Source organism: Arachis hypogaea, chromosome 16 (genome assembly GCF_003086295.3).
Source record: "Arachis hypogaea cultivar Tifrunner chromosome 16, arahy.Tifrunner.gnm2.J5K5, whole genome shotgun sequence".
NCBI lineage: Eukaryota > Viridiplantae > Streptophyta > Magnoliopsida > Fabales > Fabaceae > Arachis > Arachis hypogaea.
The window spans coordinates 40,193,827-40,215,435 of record NC_092051.1 but is presented as its reverse complement, the minus strand read 5'-3'; the positions used below and the strand labels follow the sequence as shown (position 1 = coordinate 40,215,435).

At 36.7% G+C, this 21,609-nt stretch overlaps 1 long non-coding RNA gene across 1 annotated transcript; it reads left to right on the top strand.

Annotated features, from left to right (window-relative positions):
* Positions 1–3,090: 3,090 nt before the first annotated feature.
* LOC140179953 (uncharacterized) lies at positions 3,091–6,742 on the top strand. Its single transcript, XR_011874208.1, has 2 exons — positions 3,091–4,013; positions 6,533–6,742. It is a non-coding gene; the product is annotated as an uncharacterized lncRNA (long non-coding RNA).
* Positions 6,743–21,609: the final 14,867 nt, after the last annotated feature.

Sequence of the window (21,609 nt, the reverse complement as noted above, 5' to 3'; positions counted from 1 at the left end):
ACTAACACATACTAAAAATTAATAAAATATAACTAAAAACACTAAGAAAATGCTATAAAAAAGGGGTATAAGATATCCACTTATCTGCAGCGTCGGCTTGAACGGCAACCCGGAGCTGGCAGTAGCGGCGACATCTCCCTCTCTCCTTGCGTGGTGGCTCGGCGTCATGTCGGTGGCAATGGTGAGATGGGTTGGATAGCAAGGCCTTCCCCTCCTTCCTTCTTCTTCGTTCAACTCCCTCTTCCCTCTTCTCTCTTCCCTTTCCTTCTTGTTTCCATGTGTGTGTGTGTGTGTGTGTGTATGTGTGTGTGTGTGTGTGTGTGTGTGTGAGTAAAATGGGATGAAGGTGAGGGTTTTGGGGTCGGGTGGTGGCTGTGATATTAGGGTTGTAGGTGAGAGTGTGGTTTAATTAGAGCTAGGGTTTCGGTAGAGTAAAGTTAGGGTTTGGGGTAGTTTTAGGTATTTTTATTAAGAATATGAGTAATGTAATAATTGAAAAATTAATTTTTAATCCAACTATAACTATATATAAAAATATTGTTTATTCATCAATTTACAACTTATTTTCAAATAAATACTAATTTAATAAAAATTTGAGATAATTAAATTAATTCTCCAAATGTGAGTGAAAAGAAAGAAAAGAGTACATGTCATGGGAATAGTGTAAATATAGAGAAAAATGAGAAAGTTGAGAGCACATTGTGTTTCTTTCCAAAAGAGAGAGATTTAAAGAGTACTTTAATAGGCAAGAGAGCTTTGATTATGGTTCGATTTAGGGATACTTTATTCTCTGACATTGAACTTAACTTATATTTGCCAAATAGCTTTGTCTCTTTGTTGCAAGAATTTGCATATGTCTTTCCTACTGACGTGCCAAGTGGTTTGCCTCTATTACAAGGGATTGAGCACCAAATTAATTTTATTCCTGGTACTAGCATTCCTAATAGACCAACCTATAAGAGTAACCCTGAGGAGACAAAGGGGCTTCAAAGACAAGTGGAGGAGTTATTAGCCAAAGGTCACATCAAAGAGAGTATGAGCCCATGTGCTATACCAGTTTTGTTGGTTTCAAAGAAGGATAGTACTTGGCATATGCATGTGGATTATTGTGCAGTCAATAAGATTACGATAAAGTATCGTTATCCTATCCCTAGGTTAGATGACATGCTTGATGAGTTATATGGGGCATGCATACTCACTAAAATTGATTTGAAAAATGGATATCATCAAATTAGAATGGAACCTTGGGAAGAATATAATACTTTTTAAAACCAAACATGAGTTATATGAGTGGTTAATAATGCCTTTTGGGTTAACCAATGGGCCTAGTACTTTTATGCATCTAATGAACCATGTTTTGCAAGAATTTTAGGTAAATTTGTTATTATTTATTTCGACGATATTCTCATTTATAGCACACTTGTTTGGATGATCACTTGTCACATGTTTCAGCTGTTTTGAAAGTTCTTGATGAGCGGATAATTTATACACTTTTTGGCATTGTTTTTACATAGTTTTTAGTATGATTTAGTTAGTTTTTAGTATATTTTTATTAGTTTTTAAATAAAAGTCACATTTCTGGACTTTACTATGAGTTTGTGTATTTTTCTGTGATTTCAGGTATTTTCTGGCTGAAATTGAAGGACCTGAGCAAAATTTGATTCAGAGGCTGAAAAAGGACTGCAGATGCTGTTGGATTCTAACCTCCCTGCACTCGAAATGGATTTTCTGGAGCTACAGGAGTCCAAATGATGCGCTCTCAATTGCGTTGGAAAGTAGACATCCAGAACTTTCCAGAAATATATAATAGCATATACTTTGCTTGAAGATAAATAACGCAAACTGGCGTTCAACGCCAGTTCTTTGCCCTATTCCAGCGTTAAACGCCAGAAACAGGTTACAAGTTGGAGTTAAACGCCCAAAACAGGTTACAACCTGGCGTTTAACTCCAAAAACAGTCTAGGCACGTGTAAAGCTCAAGTCTCAGCCCCAGCACACACCAAGTAGGCCCCGAAAGTGGATTTCTGCACTATCTATCATAGTTTACTCATTTTCTGTAAACCTAGGTTACTAGTTTAGTATTTAAACAACTTTTAGAGATTTATTTTGCACCTCATGACATTTTCACATTTTATATTGTATCTCTACGGCATGAGTCTCTAAACTCCATTGTTGGGGGTGAGGAGCTCTGCTGTGTCTCGATGAATTAATGCAATTATTTCTGTTTTTTATTCAAACACGCTTGTTTCTATCTAAGATGTTCATTCGCACTTCAATATGATGGATGTGATGATCCGTGACACTCATCACCATTCTCAACCTATGAACGCGTGCCTGAAAACTATAACAACCCTCGTTTTTGAAAATCAAATAATTAGTTATTTGTGATTTATTTTAAGAAAAATTATTTTGCTAAAGGTGATTAAATAGAGTTTCATGATAATTGAAGTTTAAATTAATTAGAATTTTTATATAAACTTTATTAGATATTTGGTATGATTGAAATTATAATTTTGGTAATTGAAAAATAAGAAAGAATTGTATAATTTAATTTAAATAAATTCTATTTTAAATGAATTATGTTATTAATTTGAACTCCTAGAAATTATTTTATTAGAAATCATTAGATTGATATTTATAAATACTTTAAGTTTAAGTCAATTAATATTTATGTACAATTTTTATTATAATTAATTATTTTATAAATTGAAATTAAAGTTTCAGAGATAGAAAAATAATAGAGATTTGTATGATTCAACCTAGAAAATTGATATTTGAATTTAAATTGTACTTTACAAAATATAATTAACTTGTTCATTTTATAATGTAAATTAGAAATAATTGATTGAACTTAGCAATATGTTGATAAATAATGTTCCTAAATATTTTTAAGAGAGTATATTTGATTTTAAAATTATCCTACCCTCCAATTTTATCAAAATATCTATTCATATCTATCCATATTCTTTTATAAAATCCTAATTTCTAACCCTAAATCCCAAAATCCCCAAATTCATTCAGAAACTCTAATTTTCCCAATTCTTAACCCTAACAGATGCAGCCTCACCCTCCTCCTTCAACGGAACAAACACACACGAACTCACCCTCTCTCCCTTTGTTTTGCCGCGACACACACACACACTCAGAACACCACACCCGCTCAGCCCATGCTCCTTCCGTCACACATCCACGCACTGTGAACGGAGTTGCATCTCGTCCAGCTTGCCTCGCCACCGCCGCTGTTATTATTGCCGACGAAGAGGGACGCCGTCGACGCTGTTCATGGAGGAAGGAGGAACCGAGCGAAACCCAGGGGAGGAGAGAGCCTCTGCTGCGTCGCCACCGCGCCATTGTCACGGTGAGGCGTTGCTGTTGAAGCCACTCCTGCCGCTGCTGCTATTAGGGTTTGTTGCCATTGATGAAGCTTTAGCTGCCGCTGAGGAAGGGAGCCCGAACGTCGTCGCCAAACCACCGCGCCGCCATAGCTGTCGCCGGGAAGGTTGTTGGAGCTTGCCGAGGATACGGTTATGATTTTGAAGCAATTCATCCATGTCACTGCTCATCTTTATCCTCTGTTCTGCCGCCGGGTTCCGTGATTTTTCGGAGCCTCTCCCGCCATCAGAGCTGTTGTTTGGTTGATGCCGCTGCTGGAGCTCCGTTGAAGTTGGTCATTGTCGCTGAAGCCTCCCTAGTCGCCGCTAGTGGAAGTCGCTGCCGCCGCTGTTGTGTCTGCCGTGGGGAGAAACATAATGGTGGGGAAAGAACCTGTAACTGTCACTGAGCTCTGCCCATGTTTTTGGAATCCGAGAAGAGCGCCACTGCCGCTGCTAGAGTTGATGTTGCTCTGGCTTTACTCTGAATTGTTACTACTGCTGCTTGGCTGAAGCTGAGACCTTTCAGCATCACTAGAGCTGCCCAGAATCATCATGGTAGCTGCTAAGAGAGCAGAACGGATGTTAGAACTGCCAACGGAGCTGCTGGGTTTAGTGATTTCTGTGAGTTTCGACTTTGAGGTAGGGGATTTAATGTTTTTAATTTGGAATGCCTACAAAGCTATTTGGATAATTGCAAATAATTAATAATGATTAAGAGTTGATTAATTTATGTAAATTGTTTGAAATATGTTTGAGAATAGTTAGTTGAAGTGATTATTTTGAATTTTGATTAGAATTGAATGTGGTTGTGGTTACTTTGAATTATAATTGAAATTAGATGTGGTTGTGAAATGTGACTGAATTATTGATTCTGCGATGAATTGGTTGAGATTCTGATTTTGAGTGAATTATTGTCTTGTTTGATGTTGAATTGGATATTTGATGTATGAGAACGGCTGTGAAGTTTACTTGTGACTAGTTGAGATTGGTTTTGGTGGTTATTGAAGGATTGGAACTAAGGGATTAAACTGTTTTGAGAACCTGTGATTTTCTGAAATAATATAGTAAACTTTAAGAGTATATAAATAATTTATTAATGGTTAGACTAATTTTCTGTGTCATGATTTATTGATTCTGACTTGGCTGTGATTGTGACTGGTTTCATTGTTGTAAGCGATTAATCGATGAGGTTGATTTTGGTTTGAGGCTATGCTTGTTACCTAAATTTCGGGTTACATTGATTTCTTAATTTGGTTGTTATTGTTGATTTAAGGTTAACTAGAGTTGATTTTGAGAACGGTTAAAGGATTGGAGGATGATTACTGAAATATTTTCCTAAAGTGCGATCTTTAGAATAAAATGGTAACTTTGCTAATAACTAAAGAACTTTTAAAATAACTAGAAATATGAAAGGATGGTGTTTGGAATATTAGTTATGAATTCTGGAGGCTGGACTGATCTACCTTTAAAGGACGGTTTATGGAAACTCTGATTTTAATTATTGTTAGGATGTCGATTGTTAAACTGATTTATAATGAAATGATTACTGAGATTCTGTTGTTGTGAAAACTGCTGATAAAAGGGCTGGTGAGTTGTTGAGAAAGAGGGAACCCGTAAGGGTGGCTAAGTCCGAGTTTTAGGGGAGGTGCTCCCGAAATTTTATAAAATCTGAGATTTTATTTGAGAAGTTATTTTAAAAGATTTGAATTTCGATAATCATATTATTTGAGTTTTATTTAGTTAAGAAAAGAATTATAATATTTTTAATTTGAATTACCAAGGAAGGGTTTATGTTTCGAACTTGAATTATTTAATAAAGAAATTATGTTTTGAATTTGATTCAATATAGAAAGAGTTATGTTTTGGGCTTGAAATAAAGGATTACCTTTTTAGAAATTTGGTGAAATAATAATATTTGAATTTGAATAGTAAGAGAGATGATTTTTGAATCTTTGTGAAGTTGGTAAACTTGAGAAAGAGTTTTATTTGATTACTTCTAATGAAATGTTATGTTTTGAAAAGTGTTTAATGAATTTAAAAAATAAATGATTTTCTTGAGTCTTTGGTAGAGAACTAAAATGAAAGATAGTTTTAAAGTTGGCTTGACTCAAGAATGCCATAGCAGAGATTATGAACTGAATTGATGATTGAGATTTTTATGAACGAATGGTAAAGAGAAATGGCTTGAGCCAAGATATTGCAAAAGTGAAAGATGTAAAGTTTGTATAGTATGATTGAACAGAGAAAGAAAGAGGTACTGCATAAGAATGTGAAAGTGATGATGAATAATGAGAATGATTATGTGATGATCTGCTGCGTGAAGGCAATCAGATAGATGGTGGTACGACCACTGAGAGTGCTTTCCTGGGATACTTAGCTATAATGCTATTCTATAAGTCAGAGGACTCTTACAGAGGTATCGAGAACACACGACTAGCATATACTCCTGTAAGTCAAAGGACTCTTACAGTGAGAGTGTGTGTATGCTCCTGTAAGTCAAAGGACTCTTACAGTGAGAGTGTGTGTATGCTCCTGTAAGTCAAAGGACTCTTATAGAGAGTGTGTTGGGCAGATATAAGTTATCTAGCTCCGCCATGCAAGTCAAAGGACTCTTGCGAGGGGCATTGCCAACAGGGAAGCCTTACCTGGTCAGAGGACTCCGGGTAACATCGGGAGCGGGTATGTAACCGACAAATGAGCTCATTACCTGCACTAGGGCTAGACATGCATCATCCTTGTTTGTGCATCTGCATTTGATTGGGTTTGCTCGTTGTACTTCCCTTTGATTATGCTGTTTGCCTTGCTGTGACTTGTTTGTGTGTTGAATTGAATCTTTTGTTAGTGTTATTAGTTGGTGAATGTATGATGATGAGTAAGAATTGATGTTGTGATTGAAAATTAATTGTGTGGTTAAGAAATGCTTAATGTGACCAGTTTTATATTTTGGAATTTGTCTTGAGCTTAGAGATTTTCTTTGGAAGAGGTAAATAAGTAGTTAAAGTAAAACCAAGAATAGTATTTTCATAAGAGTTTGATAAAAATATAGTTTCCTTGAGTATGTTAATTATTTGCATTCTATTTCATTACTTTTACGGCATTCCCATTCCCTACTGAGAACGTGTGGTTTGTTCTCACCCCAAAATTTTCCACCCTTTCAGTGACACAGGCTCGAAGACACAGTGTGAAGCTGGGGCGATTATAGAATTTATTTATGAGTTAAGTGTGAGTTAATTTGCTTTCATAGAGTTCCCTCGCCCTTATTGCTTAAGATTTTTATTTTATACAGAGGGATAGGATTTGTATCTGAGTTTTATTTGAAATCTTTTGTATGACAGATATTATTATTAATAATTATGTGATTATTATTACTTTGAAATGTTTGATATATGATTTTGATTATCAAAAACAAAATTTTCTGGAATTTTCTATAAAACTAAATCGCGATATCAAACTAAAGGCTCAATAGTAAATAGTTAATAAAGGAAAGCAGGTTGGTAACACCTTACTTTCGATACGATCATGACGTTCTGGAAGTTGGGTTGTTACAAATGGTATCAAAGTAGTTCGTTCCTGTTAGAGCCTTGGAAATGGACTGACTATGCTTCATTGCATACTCTGAGTGTCTGTCATGCTTTGTGACTTGTTCTGATAACAAGAGTTTGAGTTCTATATGCATGACTATCTGATGATTAACGATATTTGTCTATCCTTGCATGCCTCATGGTATTAGGTCTGGCAACTTAATACTTATGATTTATGTACATGGCAACACTAACAGGTTATCATAGACGAAATAGAAGTAATAGGTAATGCGATTCACGGGGTTTGGGAGCGTTAGAAGTTATGGAATTGGTTTCGATTTGACGTATAATCTTTATTCGTGCCACATGAACTCGTGCCATTTTTTTTCTTCATTGCTTTCATTGGAATTCTCTAGTTTGAATTTCCTTCTTAGAATTTGATTTGATTGTTTCCCAACCATACCTTGTCATTCTTGTACACCTTTACTTGCCTATGAATCTGATTGCTTACATAATTCTTTGAATATTCATCCTTGACAATGCCTATACTTTTGTCTATATATTCTGCTTTCTTTGATTTCAGTTTGAACTTATCTTATTCTAGCAATTTTTGAGGGCGAAAATTCTTCTAAGGTGGGTAGAATGTAACAACCCTAGTTTTTGAAAATCAAATAATTAGTTATTTGTGATTTATTTTAAGAAAAATTATTTTGCTAAAGGTGATTAAATAGAGTTTCATGATAATTGAAGTTTAAATTAATTAGAATTTTTATATAAACTTTATTAGATATTTGGTATGATTGAAATTATAATTTTGGTAATTGAAAAATAAGAAAGAATTGTATAATTTAATTTAAATAAATTCTATTTTAAATGAATTATGTTATTAATTTGAACTCCTAGAAATTATTTTATTAGAAATGATTAGATTGATATTTATAAATACTTTAAGTTTAAGTCAATTAATATTTATGTACAACTTTTATTATAATTAATTATTTTATAAATTGAAATTAAAGTTTTAGAGATAGAAAAATAATAGAGATTTGTATGATTTAATCTAGAAAATTGATATTTGAATTTAAATTGTACTTTACAAAATATAATTAACTTGTTCATTTTATAATGTAAATTAGAAATAATTGATTGAACTTAGCAATATGTTGATAAATAATGTTCCTAACTATTTTTAAGAGAGTATATTTGATTTTAAAATTATCCTACCCTCCAATTTTATCAAAATATCTATTCATATCTATCCATATTCTTTTATAAAATCCTAATTTCTAACCCTAAATCCCAAAATCCCCAAATTCATTCAGAAACCCTAATTTTCCCAATTCCTAACCCTAACAGATGCAGCCTCACCCTCCTCCTTCAACAGAACAAACACACACGAACTCACCCTCTCTCCCTTAGTTTTGCCGCGACACACACACACTCAGAACACCACACCCGCTCAGCCCATGCTCCTTCCGTCACACACCCACGCACTGTGAACGGAGTTGCATCTCATCCAGCCTGCCTCGCCACCGCCGCCATTATTATTGCCAATGAAGAGGGACGCCGTCGACGCTGTTCACGGAGGAAGGAGGAACCGAGCGAAACCCAGGGGAGGAGAGAGCCTCTGCTGCGTCGCCACCGCGCCATTGTCGCACCGAGGCGTTGCTGTTGAAGCCACTCCTGCCGCTGCTGCTATTAGGGTTTGTTGCTGTTGATGAAGCTTTAGCCGCCGCTGAGGAAGGGAGCCCGAACGACGTCGCCGAACCACCGCGCCGCCGTAGCTGTCACCGGGAAGGTTGTTGGAGCTTGCCGAGGATACGGTTCTAATTTTGAAGCAATTCATCCATGTCACTGCTCATCTTTATCCTCTGTTCTGCCGCTGGGTTCCGTGAGTTGCCGGAGCCTCTCCCGCCATCAGAGCTGTTCTTTGGTTGATGCCGCTGCTGGAGCTCCGTTGAAGTTGGTCATTGTCGCTGAAGCCTCCCTAGTCACCGCTGCCGTCCGAGCCGCCGCCAGTGGAAGTCGCTACCGCCGATGTTGTGTCTGCCGTGGGAAGAAACACGATGGTGGGGAAAGAACCTGTAACTGTCACTAAGCTCTGCCCCTATTTTTGGAATCCGAGAAGAGCGCCACTGCCGCTACTAGAGTTGATGTTGGTCTGGCTTTACTCTGGATTGTTACTGCTGCTGCTTGGCTGAAGCTGAGACCTTTCACCATCACTGGAGCTGCCCAGAATCATCATGGTAGCTGCTAAGAGAGCAGAACGGATGTTAGAACTGCCAACAGAGCTGTTGGGTTTAGTGATTTTCGTGAGTTTTGACTTTGAGGTAGGGGATTTAACGTTTTTAATTTAGAATGCCTACAAAGTTATTTGGATAATTGTAAATAATTAATAATGATTAAGAGTTGATTAATTGATGTGAATTGTTTGAAATATGTTTGAGAATAGTTAGTTGAAGTGATTATTTTGAATTTTGATTAGAATTGAATGTGGTTGTGGTTACTTTGAATTATAATTGAAATTAGATGCAGTTGTGAAATGTGACTGAATTATTGATTCTGCGATGAATTGGTTGAGATTCTGATTTTGAGTGAATTATTGTCTTGTTTGATGTTGAATTGGATATTTGATGTATGGGAACGGCTGTGAAGTTTAGTTGTGACTAGTTGAGATTGGTTTTGGTGGTTATTGAAGGATTGGAACTAAGGGATTAAACTATTTTGAGAACCTGTGATTTTCTGAATTAATATAGTAAACTCTAAGAGTATATAAATAATTTATTAATGGTTAGACTAATTTTCGGTGTCATGATTTATTGATTCTGACTTGGCTGTGATTGTGACTGGTTTCATTGTTGTAAGCGATTAATCGATGAGGTTGATTTTGGTTTGAGGCTATGCTTGTTACCTAAATTTCGGGTTACATTGATTTCTTAATTTGGTTGTTATTGTTGATTTAAGGTTAACTAGAGTTGATTTTGAGAACGGTTAAAGGATTGGAGGATGATTACTGAAATATTTTCCTAAAGTGTGATCTTTAGAATAAAATGGTAACTTTGCTAATAGTTAAAGAACTTTAAAAAAAACTAGAAATATGAAAGGATAGTGTTTGGAATATTAGTTATGAATTTTGGAGGCTGGACTGATCTACCTTTAAAGGACGGTTTATGGAAACTCTGATTTTAATTATTGTTAGGATGTTGATTGTTAAACTGATTTATGATGAAATGATTACTGAGATTCTGTTGTTGTGAAAACTGCTGATAGAAAGGCTGGTGTGTCGTTGAGAAAGAGGGAACCCGTAAGGGTGGCTAAGTCCGAGTTTTAGGGGAGGTGCTGCCGAAATTTTATAAAATCTGAGATTTTATTTGAGAAGTTATTTTAGAAGATTTGAACTTCGATAATCATTTTATTTGAGTTTTATTTAGTTAAGAAAAGAATTATAATATTTTGAATTTGAATTACTAAGGAAGGGTTTATGTTTCGAACTTGAATTATTTATGAAAGAAATTATGTTTTGAATTTGATTCAATATAGAAAGAGTTATGTTTTGGGCTTGAAATAAAGGATTACCTTTTTATAAATTTGGTGAAATAATAATATTTGAATTTGAATAGTAAGATAGATAATTTTTGAATCTTTGTGAAGTTGGTAAACTTGAGAAAGAGTTTTATTTGATTACTTCTAATGAAATGTTATGTTTTGAAAAGTGTTTAATGAATTTAAAAAATAAATGATTTTCTTGAGTCTTTGATAGAGAACTAAAATGAAAGATAGTTTTAAAGTTGGCTTGACTCAAGATTGCCATAGCATAGATTATGAACTGAATTGATGATTGAGATTTTTATGAACGAATGGTAAAGAGAAATGGCTTGAGCCAAGATATTGCAAAAGTGAAAGATGTAAAGTTTGTATAGTATGATTGAATAGGGAAAGAAAGAGGTACTGCATAAGAATGTGAAAGTGATGATGAATAATGAGAATGATTATGTGATGATCTGCTGCGTGAAGGCAATCAGATAGATGGTGGTACGACCACTGAGAGTGCTTTCCTGGGATACTTAGCTATAATGCTATTCTATAAGTCAGAGGACTCTTACAGAGGTATCGAGAACACACGACTAGCATATACTCCTGTAAGTCAAAGGACTCTTACAGTGAGAGTGTGTGTATGCTCCTGTAAGTCAAAGGACTCTTACAGTGAGAGTGTGTGTATGCTCCTGTAAGTCAAAAGACTCTTATAGAGAGTGTGTTGGGCAGATATAAGTTAACTAGCTCCGCAATGCAAGTAAAAAGACTCTTGCAGTGGGTTGCTAGTGCCGCCCTGCAAGTCAAAGGACTCTTGCAAGGGGCATTGCCAACAGGGAAGCCTTACCTGGTCTGAGGACTCCAGGTAACGTCGGAAGCGGGTATGTAACCGACAAATGAGCTCATTACCTGCACTAGGGCTAGACATGCATCATCCTTGTTTGCACATCTTCATTTGATTGGGTTTGCTCGTTGTACTTCTCTGTGATTATGCTGTTTGCCTTGCTGTGACTTGTTTGTGTGTTGAATTGAATCTTTTGTTAGTGCTATTAGTTGGTGAATGTATGATGATGAGTAAGAATTGATGTTGTGATTGAAAATTAATTGTGTGGTTAAGAAATGCTTAATGTGACTAGTTTTATGTTTTGGAATTTGTCTTGAGCTTAGAGATTTTCTTTGGAAGAGGTAAATAAGTAGTTAAAGTAAAACCAAGAATAGTATTTTCATAAGAGTTTGATAAAAATATAGTTTCCTTGAGTATGTTAATTATTTGCATTCTATTTCATTACTTTTACGACATTTCCATTCCCTACTGAGAACGTGTGGTTTGTTCTCACCCCAAAATTTTCCACCCTTTCAGTGACACAGGTTCGAAGACACAGTGTGAAGCCGGGGCGATTATAGAATTTATTTATGAGTTAAGTGTGAGTTAATTTGCTTTCATAGAGTTCCCTCGCCCTTATTGCTTAAGATTTTTATTTTATACAGAAGGATAGGATTTGTATCTGAGTTTTATTTGAAATCTTTTGTATGACATATATTATTATTAATAATTATATGATTATTATTACTTTGAAATGTTTGATATATGATTTTGATTATCAAAAACAAATTTTTTCTGGAATTTTCTATAAAACTAAATCGCGATATCGAACTAATGGCTCAATAGTAAATAGTTAATAAAGGAAAGCAGGTTGGTAACGCCTTACTTTCGGAAAGATCATGACATTCTGGAAGTTTGGTCGTTACAACAACCACCTCCGTTCTACCTTCGATTGAATGAGTATCTCTTGGATTCCTTAATCAGAATCTTCGTGGTATAAGCTAGAATCCATTGGCAGCATTCTTGAGAATCTGGAAAGTCTAAACCTTGTTTGTGGTATTCCGAGTAGGATTCAGGGATTGAATGACTGTGACGAGCTTCAAACTCATAAGGGTTGGGCATAGTGACAGACGCAAAAGGATCAATGGATCCTATTCCAGCATGAATGAGAACCGACAGTTGATTAGCCGTGCGGTGGCAGTGCACTTGGACCATTTTCACTGAGAGAACGGATGGTAGCCATTGACAACGGTGACCCACCAACACACAGCTTGACATAGGAGGAACCTTGTGTGCGTGAAGAAGAAAACAGGAGGAAAGCAGATATTTAGAAGACAAAGCATCTCCAAAACTCCAACATATTCTCCATTACTGCATAATAAGTATTACTTAATCCATGCTCTCTTGTTCATTTGCAAGTCAACTGATAATCACAATTGATAGCCTGACTAAGAGTTACAGGATAACCATAGCTTGCTTCAAACTAACAATCTCTGTGGGATCGACCCTTACTCACGTAAGGTATTACTTGGACGACCCAGTGCACTTGCGGGTTAGTGGTACGAATTGTGAAAAGTGTGATTCACAATTCGTGTACCAGTGCTTCAAAAAGAAAAATTATATGCAAATCTTAAAAAGTGCACATTTTGTATTGATAGAGTTGTATTTCTTGGTTTTGTTGTGAGTGCAAGTGGGATTGAGGTTGATAAGGAAAAGGTGAAGGCTATTCATGAATGGCCAATGCCCAAGAATGTTTATGAGGTAAGAAATTTTCATGGTTTAATTGGGTTTTACGGGAGATTTGTGAAAATTTTTTCTACCATAGTTGCGTCTCTCATAGAGGTTATCAAAAATGATGTTGGGTTTAAATGGGAAAAGGAACAAAAAATTGCATTTCATACCCTAAAAGATTATTTGTGTTCTGTCCCTATTCTTGTTTGACCTAATTTTGATTAAACCTTTGAGATCGAATATGATACTTTTAGGATTAGTATAGGTGCTGTTTTAATGTAGAAAAAACGAGCCATTGCCTTCATTAGTGAAAAGTTGAATTTAGTTGAGCGCAAATATTCAACTTATAATAAAGAATTATATGCTTTGGTTCGAGCTTTGGAGGTTTAGCAACACTACCTTTTATCTAAAGAGTTTGTGATTCACACGGATCATGAATCTTTGAAGCACCTAAATGGACAAGGTATGCTTGATAAAAGACATGCTAAATGAGTGAAATTTATTGAGACATTTCTATATGTGATTGTCTTTAAACAAGGTAAAGAGAATATACTTGTTGATGCTTTATCTAGGAGGTATGCTTTGATTACTACACTTACTTCTAAGTTGTTAGAATTTGAGTTTTTAAAGGAGTTGTATGCCACTGATTCTGACTTTTCTGCTATTTATGCCTCTTATGAACATGGTGCATTTAACAAATTTCTTAGACATGAAGTTTTCTGTTTCATGGTAATAGAATTTATGTGCCTGCTTGTTCTATTAGGTAGTGTTTGGTTGATATCCATGTCTTAATGAGACATGGACATAGTGACACATGTCTGCTGTTTGGTTTGGTGAGACACAGATTTTTGATGGACACGGAGACACTAAATTTGTGTACCTTCAATTTGATGAGACACTGAGACAAAACTTGTGAGACACTAATTTTTTACTCTTTTACCTTTATTCAATTTTTAAATTTTCAAAATTTGTCCTTTTATTTCTCCAAATATTTCTTTTTTTACTTCCTCTTTTAGATTCTACAACCAAATTTGTTCTCCTGTTTTCTTCAAAAAAATTTATACATTTATTTTTTTATTTATTTGAATTTTAATTAATCTTTGATATATTTTAGGCTTTGGGTTTTTATTTTTTTCTAAAAAAAGTGTACATTTAATATTTGAATGATAATTTGAGATGATATTAGAAGAAAAAAATACAGGAAGAAATAAAAATTCAATGTTGATGACATGTAGCGTTTGAGGTGATGGGTGTGCAATGGTGTTGGTAAAATTTGTGGTTGAATGAAAGGTAATTCAGTCTTTTTCAAATATTTATGTCTTGTTCATTATTTTTACCAAACACAATAAATAGACACAAATATTTTATGTCTATGTATTTAGTGTCTGTGTCTGTGTCTTTGTGTGTCTCATCCTATACATCAACCAAACGGAGCCTTAGGGACTTACTTGTTCTTAAATCACATAATGGGGATTTGATGTGTCATTTTGGTGTATATAACACATTGAATGTCTTATCTGAACATTTTTACTAGCCACACATGCGTAGAAATGTTAAAAGATTTTTTGCTAAGTGTATTACATGTGAACAGGCTAAATCTAAGTTGTTACCACATGGTTTGTATACTCCCTTACTTGTTCCTTTACATCCGTGGGTTGATATTTCTTTAGATTTTATTTTTGTTTTGCCTCGTGATGCGACTCGGGGGTTGCGTCGGTAAAGAATTTCTCAATAAAGTCGCGTTGAAAGTATAGCTCTACCAACAACAATCCTCGAGTATCAAATTTAGAAAGGGATTTGGTTGTCACAAGTTCAACCCCAATAGAAATAACCGAAGTATTCAAATCTCGGGTCGTCTCACAAGGAATGGGCAAACATGTGCTTTAACATTGGTTATAAATCTGGGGTTGTGAGTCATGAGCAAGAAATTAAACTATGAATCTTAACAAGCAAGTAATCTTAAATTGCAAGAAACTAATTTAAATAACTAAGCAAGATGTGAGCAATTCTAAACTAATGAGATAACATCCAATGTAATTCTACACCAAACTAAACAATTAACTATAACTAAGACAAAGCAATCAAGAATTTTGGGTTTTCAAATAGGAATGATAAAAGCAACTCTTGGCTAGGCATGGGAATTGGGGTCACTATCCTTGTCTAATAAACATATCTTGACAATTATGAGGAACCAAACTCATTAAGTCTGCTTCTAAAACTTGAAGTACGTTAAATGGTTTGGTCAACATCAACCCATAAGGTCTAACCTACCTACTAATTGACTTAGTAGTAGGTTAGGGTCAATGGCTATCAAATTGACCACTAAGGGTTTCCAAATCATCAAATCTATTAGACCCAATGACTCAAGTTTACCCAATTCCCTTAGACTAGGCCAAGAGTAAAGAGAACTACTCCATAATCAAAGTAAACAATTCATCAAACACATGGTAAGCATTAACAAAAGACATGTTCAAATCGCAATTAAATTGAAATCAACAAGTACCCACTAACAATTATCAACATACAATTACTCAAACAACACAATTAATCATAGAAATCATCAATGTAACATCAACAAGTCAAGATTCACAACATTCATGAAATGGGTATAAAATGACAATTGATAAGAATTCATAAAACTAACACAAGATCTAAGCAAATTATACTAAGGGATTCAAATTAAGCAATTAAAACTAGTAATTAACAGGATCTAATTTAGAATTCAACAAGAGAAGATCAAATTAAAGCTAGATCTAGAGAGGAACAAGGGTTTCTCTCTCTAGAAGAACAAAGAACCAAAAACTAGCTAAAAATTGTGTCTAAGTGTAAAATGAATGATCCCCCCTTTCCCCCTAGCATCCTTGGGTCTTTTCCATGCAGAAACAGCTTGAATTTGGGCCTGATGAGCCTCAGAAATCACCAGGCATAATTTCTTTTAATGAGGTCATGTGCAGCTTTCCGCGCGTGTGCACCATGCGTGCGTGCATGCCGATTGCTTTTGTGATCCACGCGTACGTGCCAGGTGCGCGTGCGCATTGGTGGAAATTCTCTGGCCCGCGCGGATGCATCCATCCTTGCGCGCCGCTCCCAGCTATCCTCATCCACGCGTGCACGTGGAGTGCGCGTGCGCGCCACTGCTGAGTTTCCCAAAATCCAAATCTTCATGTTCCTTCCTCTTGTGCATGCTTTCTTTCTCTCTTCTAGGCCATTCTTGCCCTATTAATTCTGAAATCACTCAACAAATACATCACGGCATCGAATGGAAATAAAAGAGGATCAAAATATATCAATTCTAAGGCAAAATAAGCATGTTTTTCATCATGGAGCAATATTAAGAAGGAAACACAAAACTATGCATTTCTTGGGAATAAGTGTGAGAAATATTGACAAAAACCCCCAAATTCTACACAATATAAACCACAAAATTGGGGTTTATAAAATCTCCCCACACTTAAACCAAGCATGTCGTCATGCTTAAAATAAAAAGACCAAAGATCATGGTGAGAAAGGGTTTATGAAATGCAAACTACCTAAGTGAATGCATGCAACTAATGTAAAATCATCTATCTACTTGGTCAAGGGTAAATCTATCCGCCAAGAACACATGTGAGCATATAGGGTGAAAATGATATGTAGTTCATGAATCCTACCAAATTGAACATTACTATGAAGTGCATATAACTTGCTGGATGAACGCTTGTGAAAGCTGGGAACAAGGAGTTGAGCATCGAGCCTTCACTGGAAGTGTATCCGCTCTATTCGCTCAAGTGTATAGGGTTCGTCACTCAATCCTCTTCTAATCATGCTTTCCAAGATTTGTATTCATCTAACAATCAACAATTACTTAATGCATGCTTACAAGTATCATGAGGTCTTATTCATGGGTTGTAATGGGGCTAGGGTGAAGGTAAGGATGTATATGGTCAAGTGAGCTTGAAATTTGAGTCCTTGATTAACCTAGAATCCCACTAGACACATAGAACAACCTATACAACTATAATATATTACCTAGCTACCCTTGAGTTTCACTTTTTTGCATACTCTTGCATTCTTTTCAATTCACATCCCATATGCATTGTTTTTATTACTTTGTCTTGGGGCATTTTTGTCCCCTTTTGTTGCTCTCTCTGTTTTTTTAATCCCTTTTTTCTTGGGATTTTATGTACAAAAAATTTTAATGCATATGGTTTAATCATTCAATACATGAGTATGTTCCCAAATCCTAGAATTTTCAATTACAACTACAATACACCTCTTTATATCTACCCAAATTTCCCAAGTATACCCTCCCAATTAATTGATACACATCTCCACTTACCTAAGCTAATCAAGGATCCAAATTTAGGGACATTCATTGTTTTTCGCTTAGGGTTGTTGATGTGCTCTTTTTAAGAACAAAGAGGGTTTATCATAGGCTCAAAATTGGTTAGCAATGGTAGATAAAAGGGTTAAGGCCGTTTGGGAAAGGTGACTATTGAAATGATGGCCTCAATCATGTAAATTCATTCATACACAAAGTAATGGACATATAGAATCAGACAAAGCAAGGATTACAATCATAGAGAGAGAAATATGCACACAAGAATAGGAAATAATGGTTAGAAGATGTAACCATGCAATAGGATCAAAACTTACATGCTTGTGTTCTTAGCTCAATCACTATGTTCCAAAATACATTCTTAAAGCAAGTTTGCCACAAAAAAGTTTCAAAATTTGGTAGGGTACCCCAAAATACAGTTTCTTGGGGAAGAAGTTATTATTTTGACCAAGCAACTCTATAGAAACTAACTATCATGCAAGGAGTATTTACAAACAAGATTAACTACACATGCAATGCATTGACTACTAAACAAAAGATAAATCCATGGGTGTTGAAAGGAAGAGATTGTTACCCATGGAGATCGGTCAAACGATGATGCCAGGGCATCTTGGCCAGTTTCACTGACCTTTTCTTTACTGTTTTTAGGTTAGTTTCATACATTTCTTTAGGAAATAAGCTAGTTTTGGGTAAATATTCACTTATGCCTTGACTCAAGCATACATTGTGCATTTTACATGATTTCATGAGGATTTTGCATAAGTTTAGTGACAAATATTATGTTGCATTACTCATGACTTGGACTAGAGCTTTGATGCACTTTGTTGCTTGATTTCAGGACCAAAAAGAAGCAAGAAAAGGGGAGGTAACTTACAAGATTAATGAGAAAAGTGATTGCCAATAACACTCTCAAAAAGCCATCAATGCCCACGTTAGAGAGTCACGTTAACCAAGTTAACGTGAACTCTAACGTGGAGAAGAGAAGTTGAAGCCAACGTTAGTGACACTCAACATTGTCATTAACGTTGGCAATTACTCATAAGTGGCCACGTTAGAAGCCACGTTAACCTAGTTAACGTGGCCTCTAACGTTAAAGGGGGGGAAGAGAAGCCAACGTTAGTGACACTCAACATTGTCACTAACGTTGGCCTATGGTGCAAAGTACCACGTTAACTCCCACGTTAACTTGGTTAACGTGGGAACTAACGTAGAGGATGAAGAGTTGTCGACAACGTTAGTGACACTCAACATTGTCACTAACGTTGAAGCAACCACACAACCCCAAGAGTCACGTTAACTTCCTCGTTAACTTGGTTAACGTGGAAGCTAATGATGAGAAATGAAGGATGAGCCAACGTTAGTGACACTCAACATTGTCACTAACGTTGGGATGGCTAAAAGATGGCCACGTTAGAAGCCACGTTAACCTAGTTAACGTGGACTCCAACGTGAGACCTAGGGGCACATTGGAACGTTAGTGACAATGTTGAATGTCACTAACATTCTCGAAGGATGGCAAAGGCCACGTTAACCTAGTTAACGTGAGCTTTAACGTGAAGCAAAAAGGGGCACAATGGAACGTTAGTGACAATGTTGAGTGTCACTAACATTCTCGAAGGTTGACAAGGCAACGTTAAAAGCCACGTTAACCTAGTTAACGTGGGTTTTAACGTGAGGCAAAAGGGGTGCATTGGAACGTTAGTGACAATGTTAAGTGTCACTAACGTTCCCAAACTTGGACTTTCACTAAATGATTAACACTCCTTACGCCCTGAGCTTAAGTCTCTGCCCACTCCGCACTTTATCTCTGCAAGTAAAGCCAAGCCCAAATAAAGAAAGGAACTGCTTCAAACTCAAGATCCAAAGGCCCAAGACTTGAAGAGTAAACTAGAAGCTAAGAAGAGTAGTATATATAGGAGTAGCTTTGAATTGTAAAGGAGTTCTAGAGGCTGAAGAACTACTCTCTGTATTTTACTTTCTTTGCAATTTCTAGTTTTATGATGTATTCTCCATCTTTGTTTTCATCTTCAAGAGCTATGAACAACTAAACCCCTTTCATTGGGTTAGGGAGCTCTGTTGTAATTTGATGGATCAATACTAATCTTCATTGTTCTTCTTCTATCTTTCCTCTTGATTTTACTTGAAAGCTTTCGGTCTTCATCCAATTGAGTAGTTATCTTGGAAGAGAAGCTATTCAAACTTGGATCTCTTTTGAACCTTGGAAGAGGAATGAAGAGATCAAGCTAGAAATACTTTCTCATGCTGGACCAAATTGCGTTTGGATGGGTATGTGACTGTAACCCTCTCAATACTTGGTTTGGGAAATGCATGTGGTATAATCAGTGACCATACTTCATCTATTCTCATGAGCAATTGACCAAGGAATTGGCTATTGATCAAGATTTGAGAGACTGAATTGCAAGAAATTGCAATTCAATCACTTAAGATTGCTAAGGAGATCAATGAGTGCATTGATTGAGGAAGAGATAAAAATGAACTTGATCTGGAGAATTGCAACATCTCCTAAGCCCAATGAACTCCCTATCTCTGATCTTACCCATTCTCTTTAATTTCTGCGATTTACTTTTATGAGCAAAGCCCCTATTCCCATTTACAATTCTGCAATTTATTTTCAGTCATTTACTTCCAGTCCTTTAATTCTAGCATTTACTTTTCTGTTATTTACATTCCCGCCATTCTATTTTCTGTAACTCTCAACCCAAATTCTGGACTCGCTCAACTAGAACATTCTTCTAATTAAAGTTGCTTGATCAATCAATCCCTGTGGGATTCGACCTCACTCTATTGTGAGTTTTTACTTGACGACAAATTCGGTACACTTGCCGAAGGGAGATTTGTTAAGAGACAAGTTTTCTGTGCATCAAACGACCTCCTCACACTTAGAAATTAGCACGGTCCTCTGTGCTACCAACAATGCGCAAAGGACGGTCGGGACCGGAACCTTCACTATCCCCTCCTTCAGAGCTCCCATCGCTTGGGTTTGAGGTGGATGTGAATATTTCGGGTTCCTCCATGCTAGGGGTGACACAATGCAGAAGCTTCTTGATATAAGTATATCGGCGTTGGTTGCACCGCTCATATCTATCAAGCTTCCGGTATAGATCTTCTATCCTTTGGTGTATGGATCTTTGCCGTGGTGGTGATGATGATGTGGAAGGAATAGTAGTTGGGAGGGTTATGTCAAGGCTTAGGTTGTTCATAGGAAGATGTAAGTATTTTCTGCTTGGGACCACATTGCCCTTAGCCAAAATTATAGCCTTCGTGTCCATATATTCCCAAGGAACACCCGCAGCAACAACTAAATCAGATGCCAATGTTGGAAATGGCAAATTGCCCCGGGCGTGGACTTGTCCCATCGCTTGCTTGACAAGAAGCAGAATGTTCACCGGTCTTTCCGTGAGAACACACCAAATAAGCAAGGCGAGATCCGCCGTGAAGGACGACTTGTGGGTGCTAGGTAGCACATAGTGAGATAGGATCTGGGCCCAAGCTCTAGCTTTCATAGTGAGAAAACGAGCGTCAATGCACTTGGGCCTCATCCGGAGTCGACCGTGGATCCAAAATGCCTCTGGTTCAGCAATGACTTGGAGGATCAAGTCCCAATCAAATCCAAACTTTTCTCGCTGACGTAAGACCTCTTGGTAGCCATCTATATCACTTGGCACCGGTAGGACATTAAGCACATGCTGAATAGCCTCTTCTGAAATTGATACTTGCTTCCGGCGCATGTATACCGATTGAAGAGAGGGAAGATGGTAGTTAGTGTAGAATTCTACCACCCATGAGAGGTTGATCTCTCGTGGTTTTCTCAAAAGAAACTCCCATCCTTGCCGTTCAATATGGGGTAAGATACAAGGAGCAACCTTGTCCAGCGGAGCGAGTAGATGCTCGGCATGATAGTTCCTTTCAACCATGGCGGGGAACACAAGTTCACAGAAGCGGTTAGGGAACCTTGAAGAATCCTTTGCCGGTTTGCTCTTCTCATTCTCGTCAATAGGAGCGGGTGTTTTCGCCTTCTTAGATAGGGGTTTGGCTCCTAATGAGGAGTGCGCCTTAGAGTTTGATCTTTGGGGTGTCCTCTTTGTGGCCGGTTTCCTTGGAGCTTTCTCCTTGCCTCTCTTGGTGGCCATCCTGAGAAAGGATGGAAAACAGGAAAACATTAAACTCAAAGAATCAATTTAACAAGATCATGCAAGCGAAAGACGGTGCCCAAAAGAAATATTGCAATAAAGTGATTATAAAAGCATGGGTCACAACACTTGGCATGGGATGCAAGAGGAAGTAAAGCAT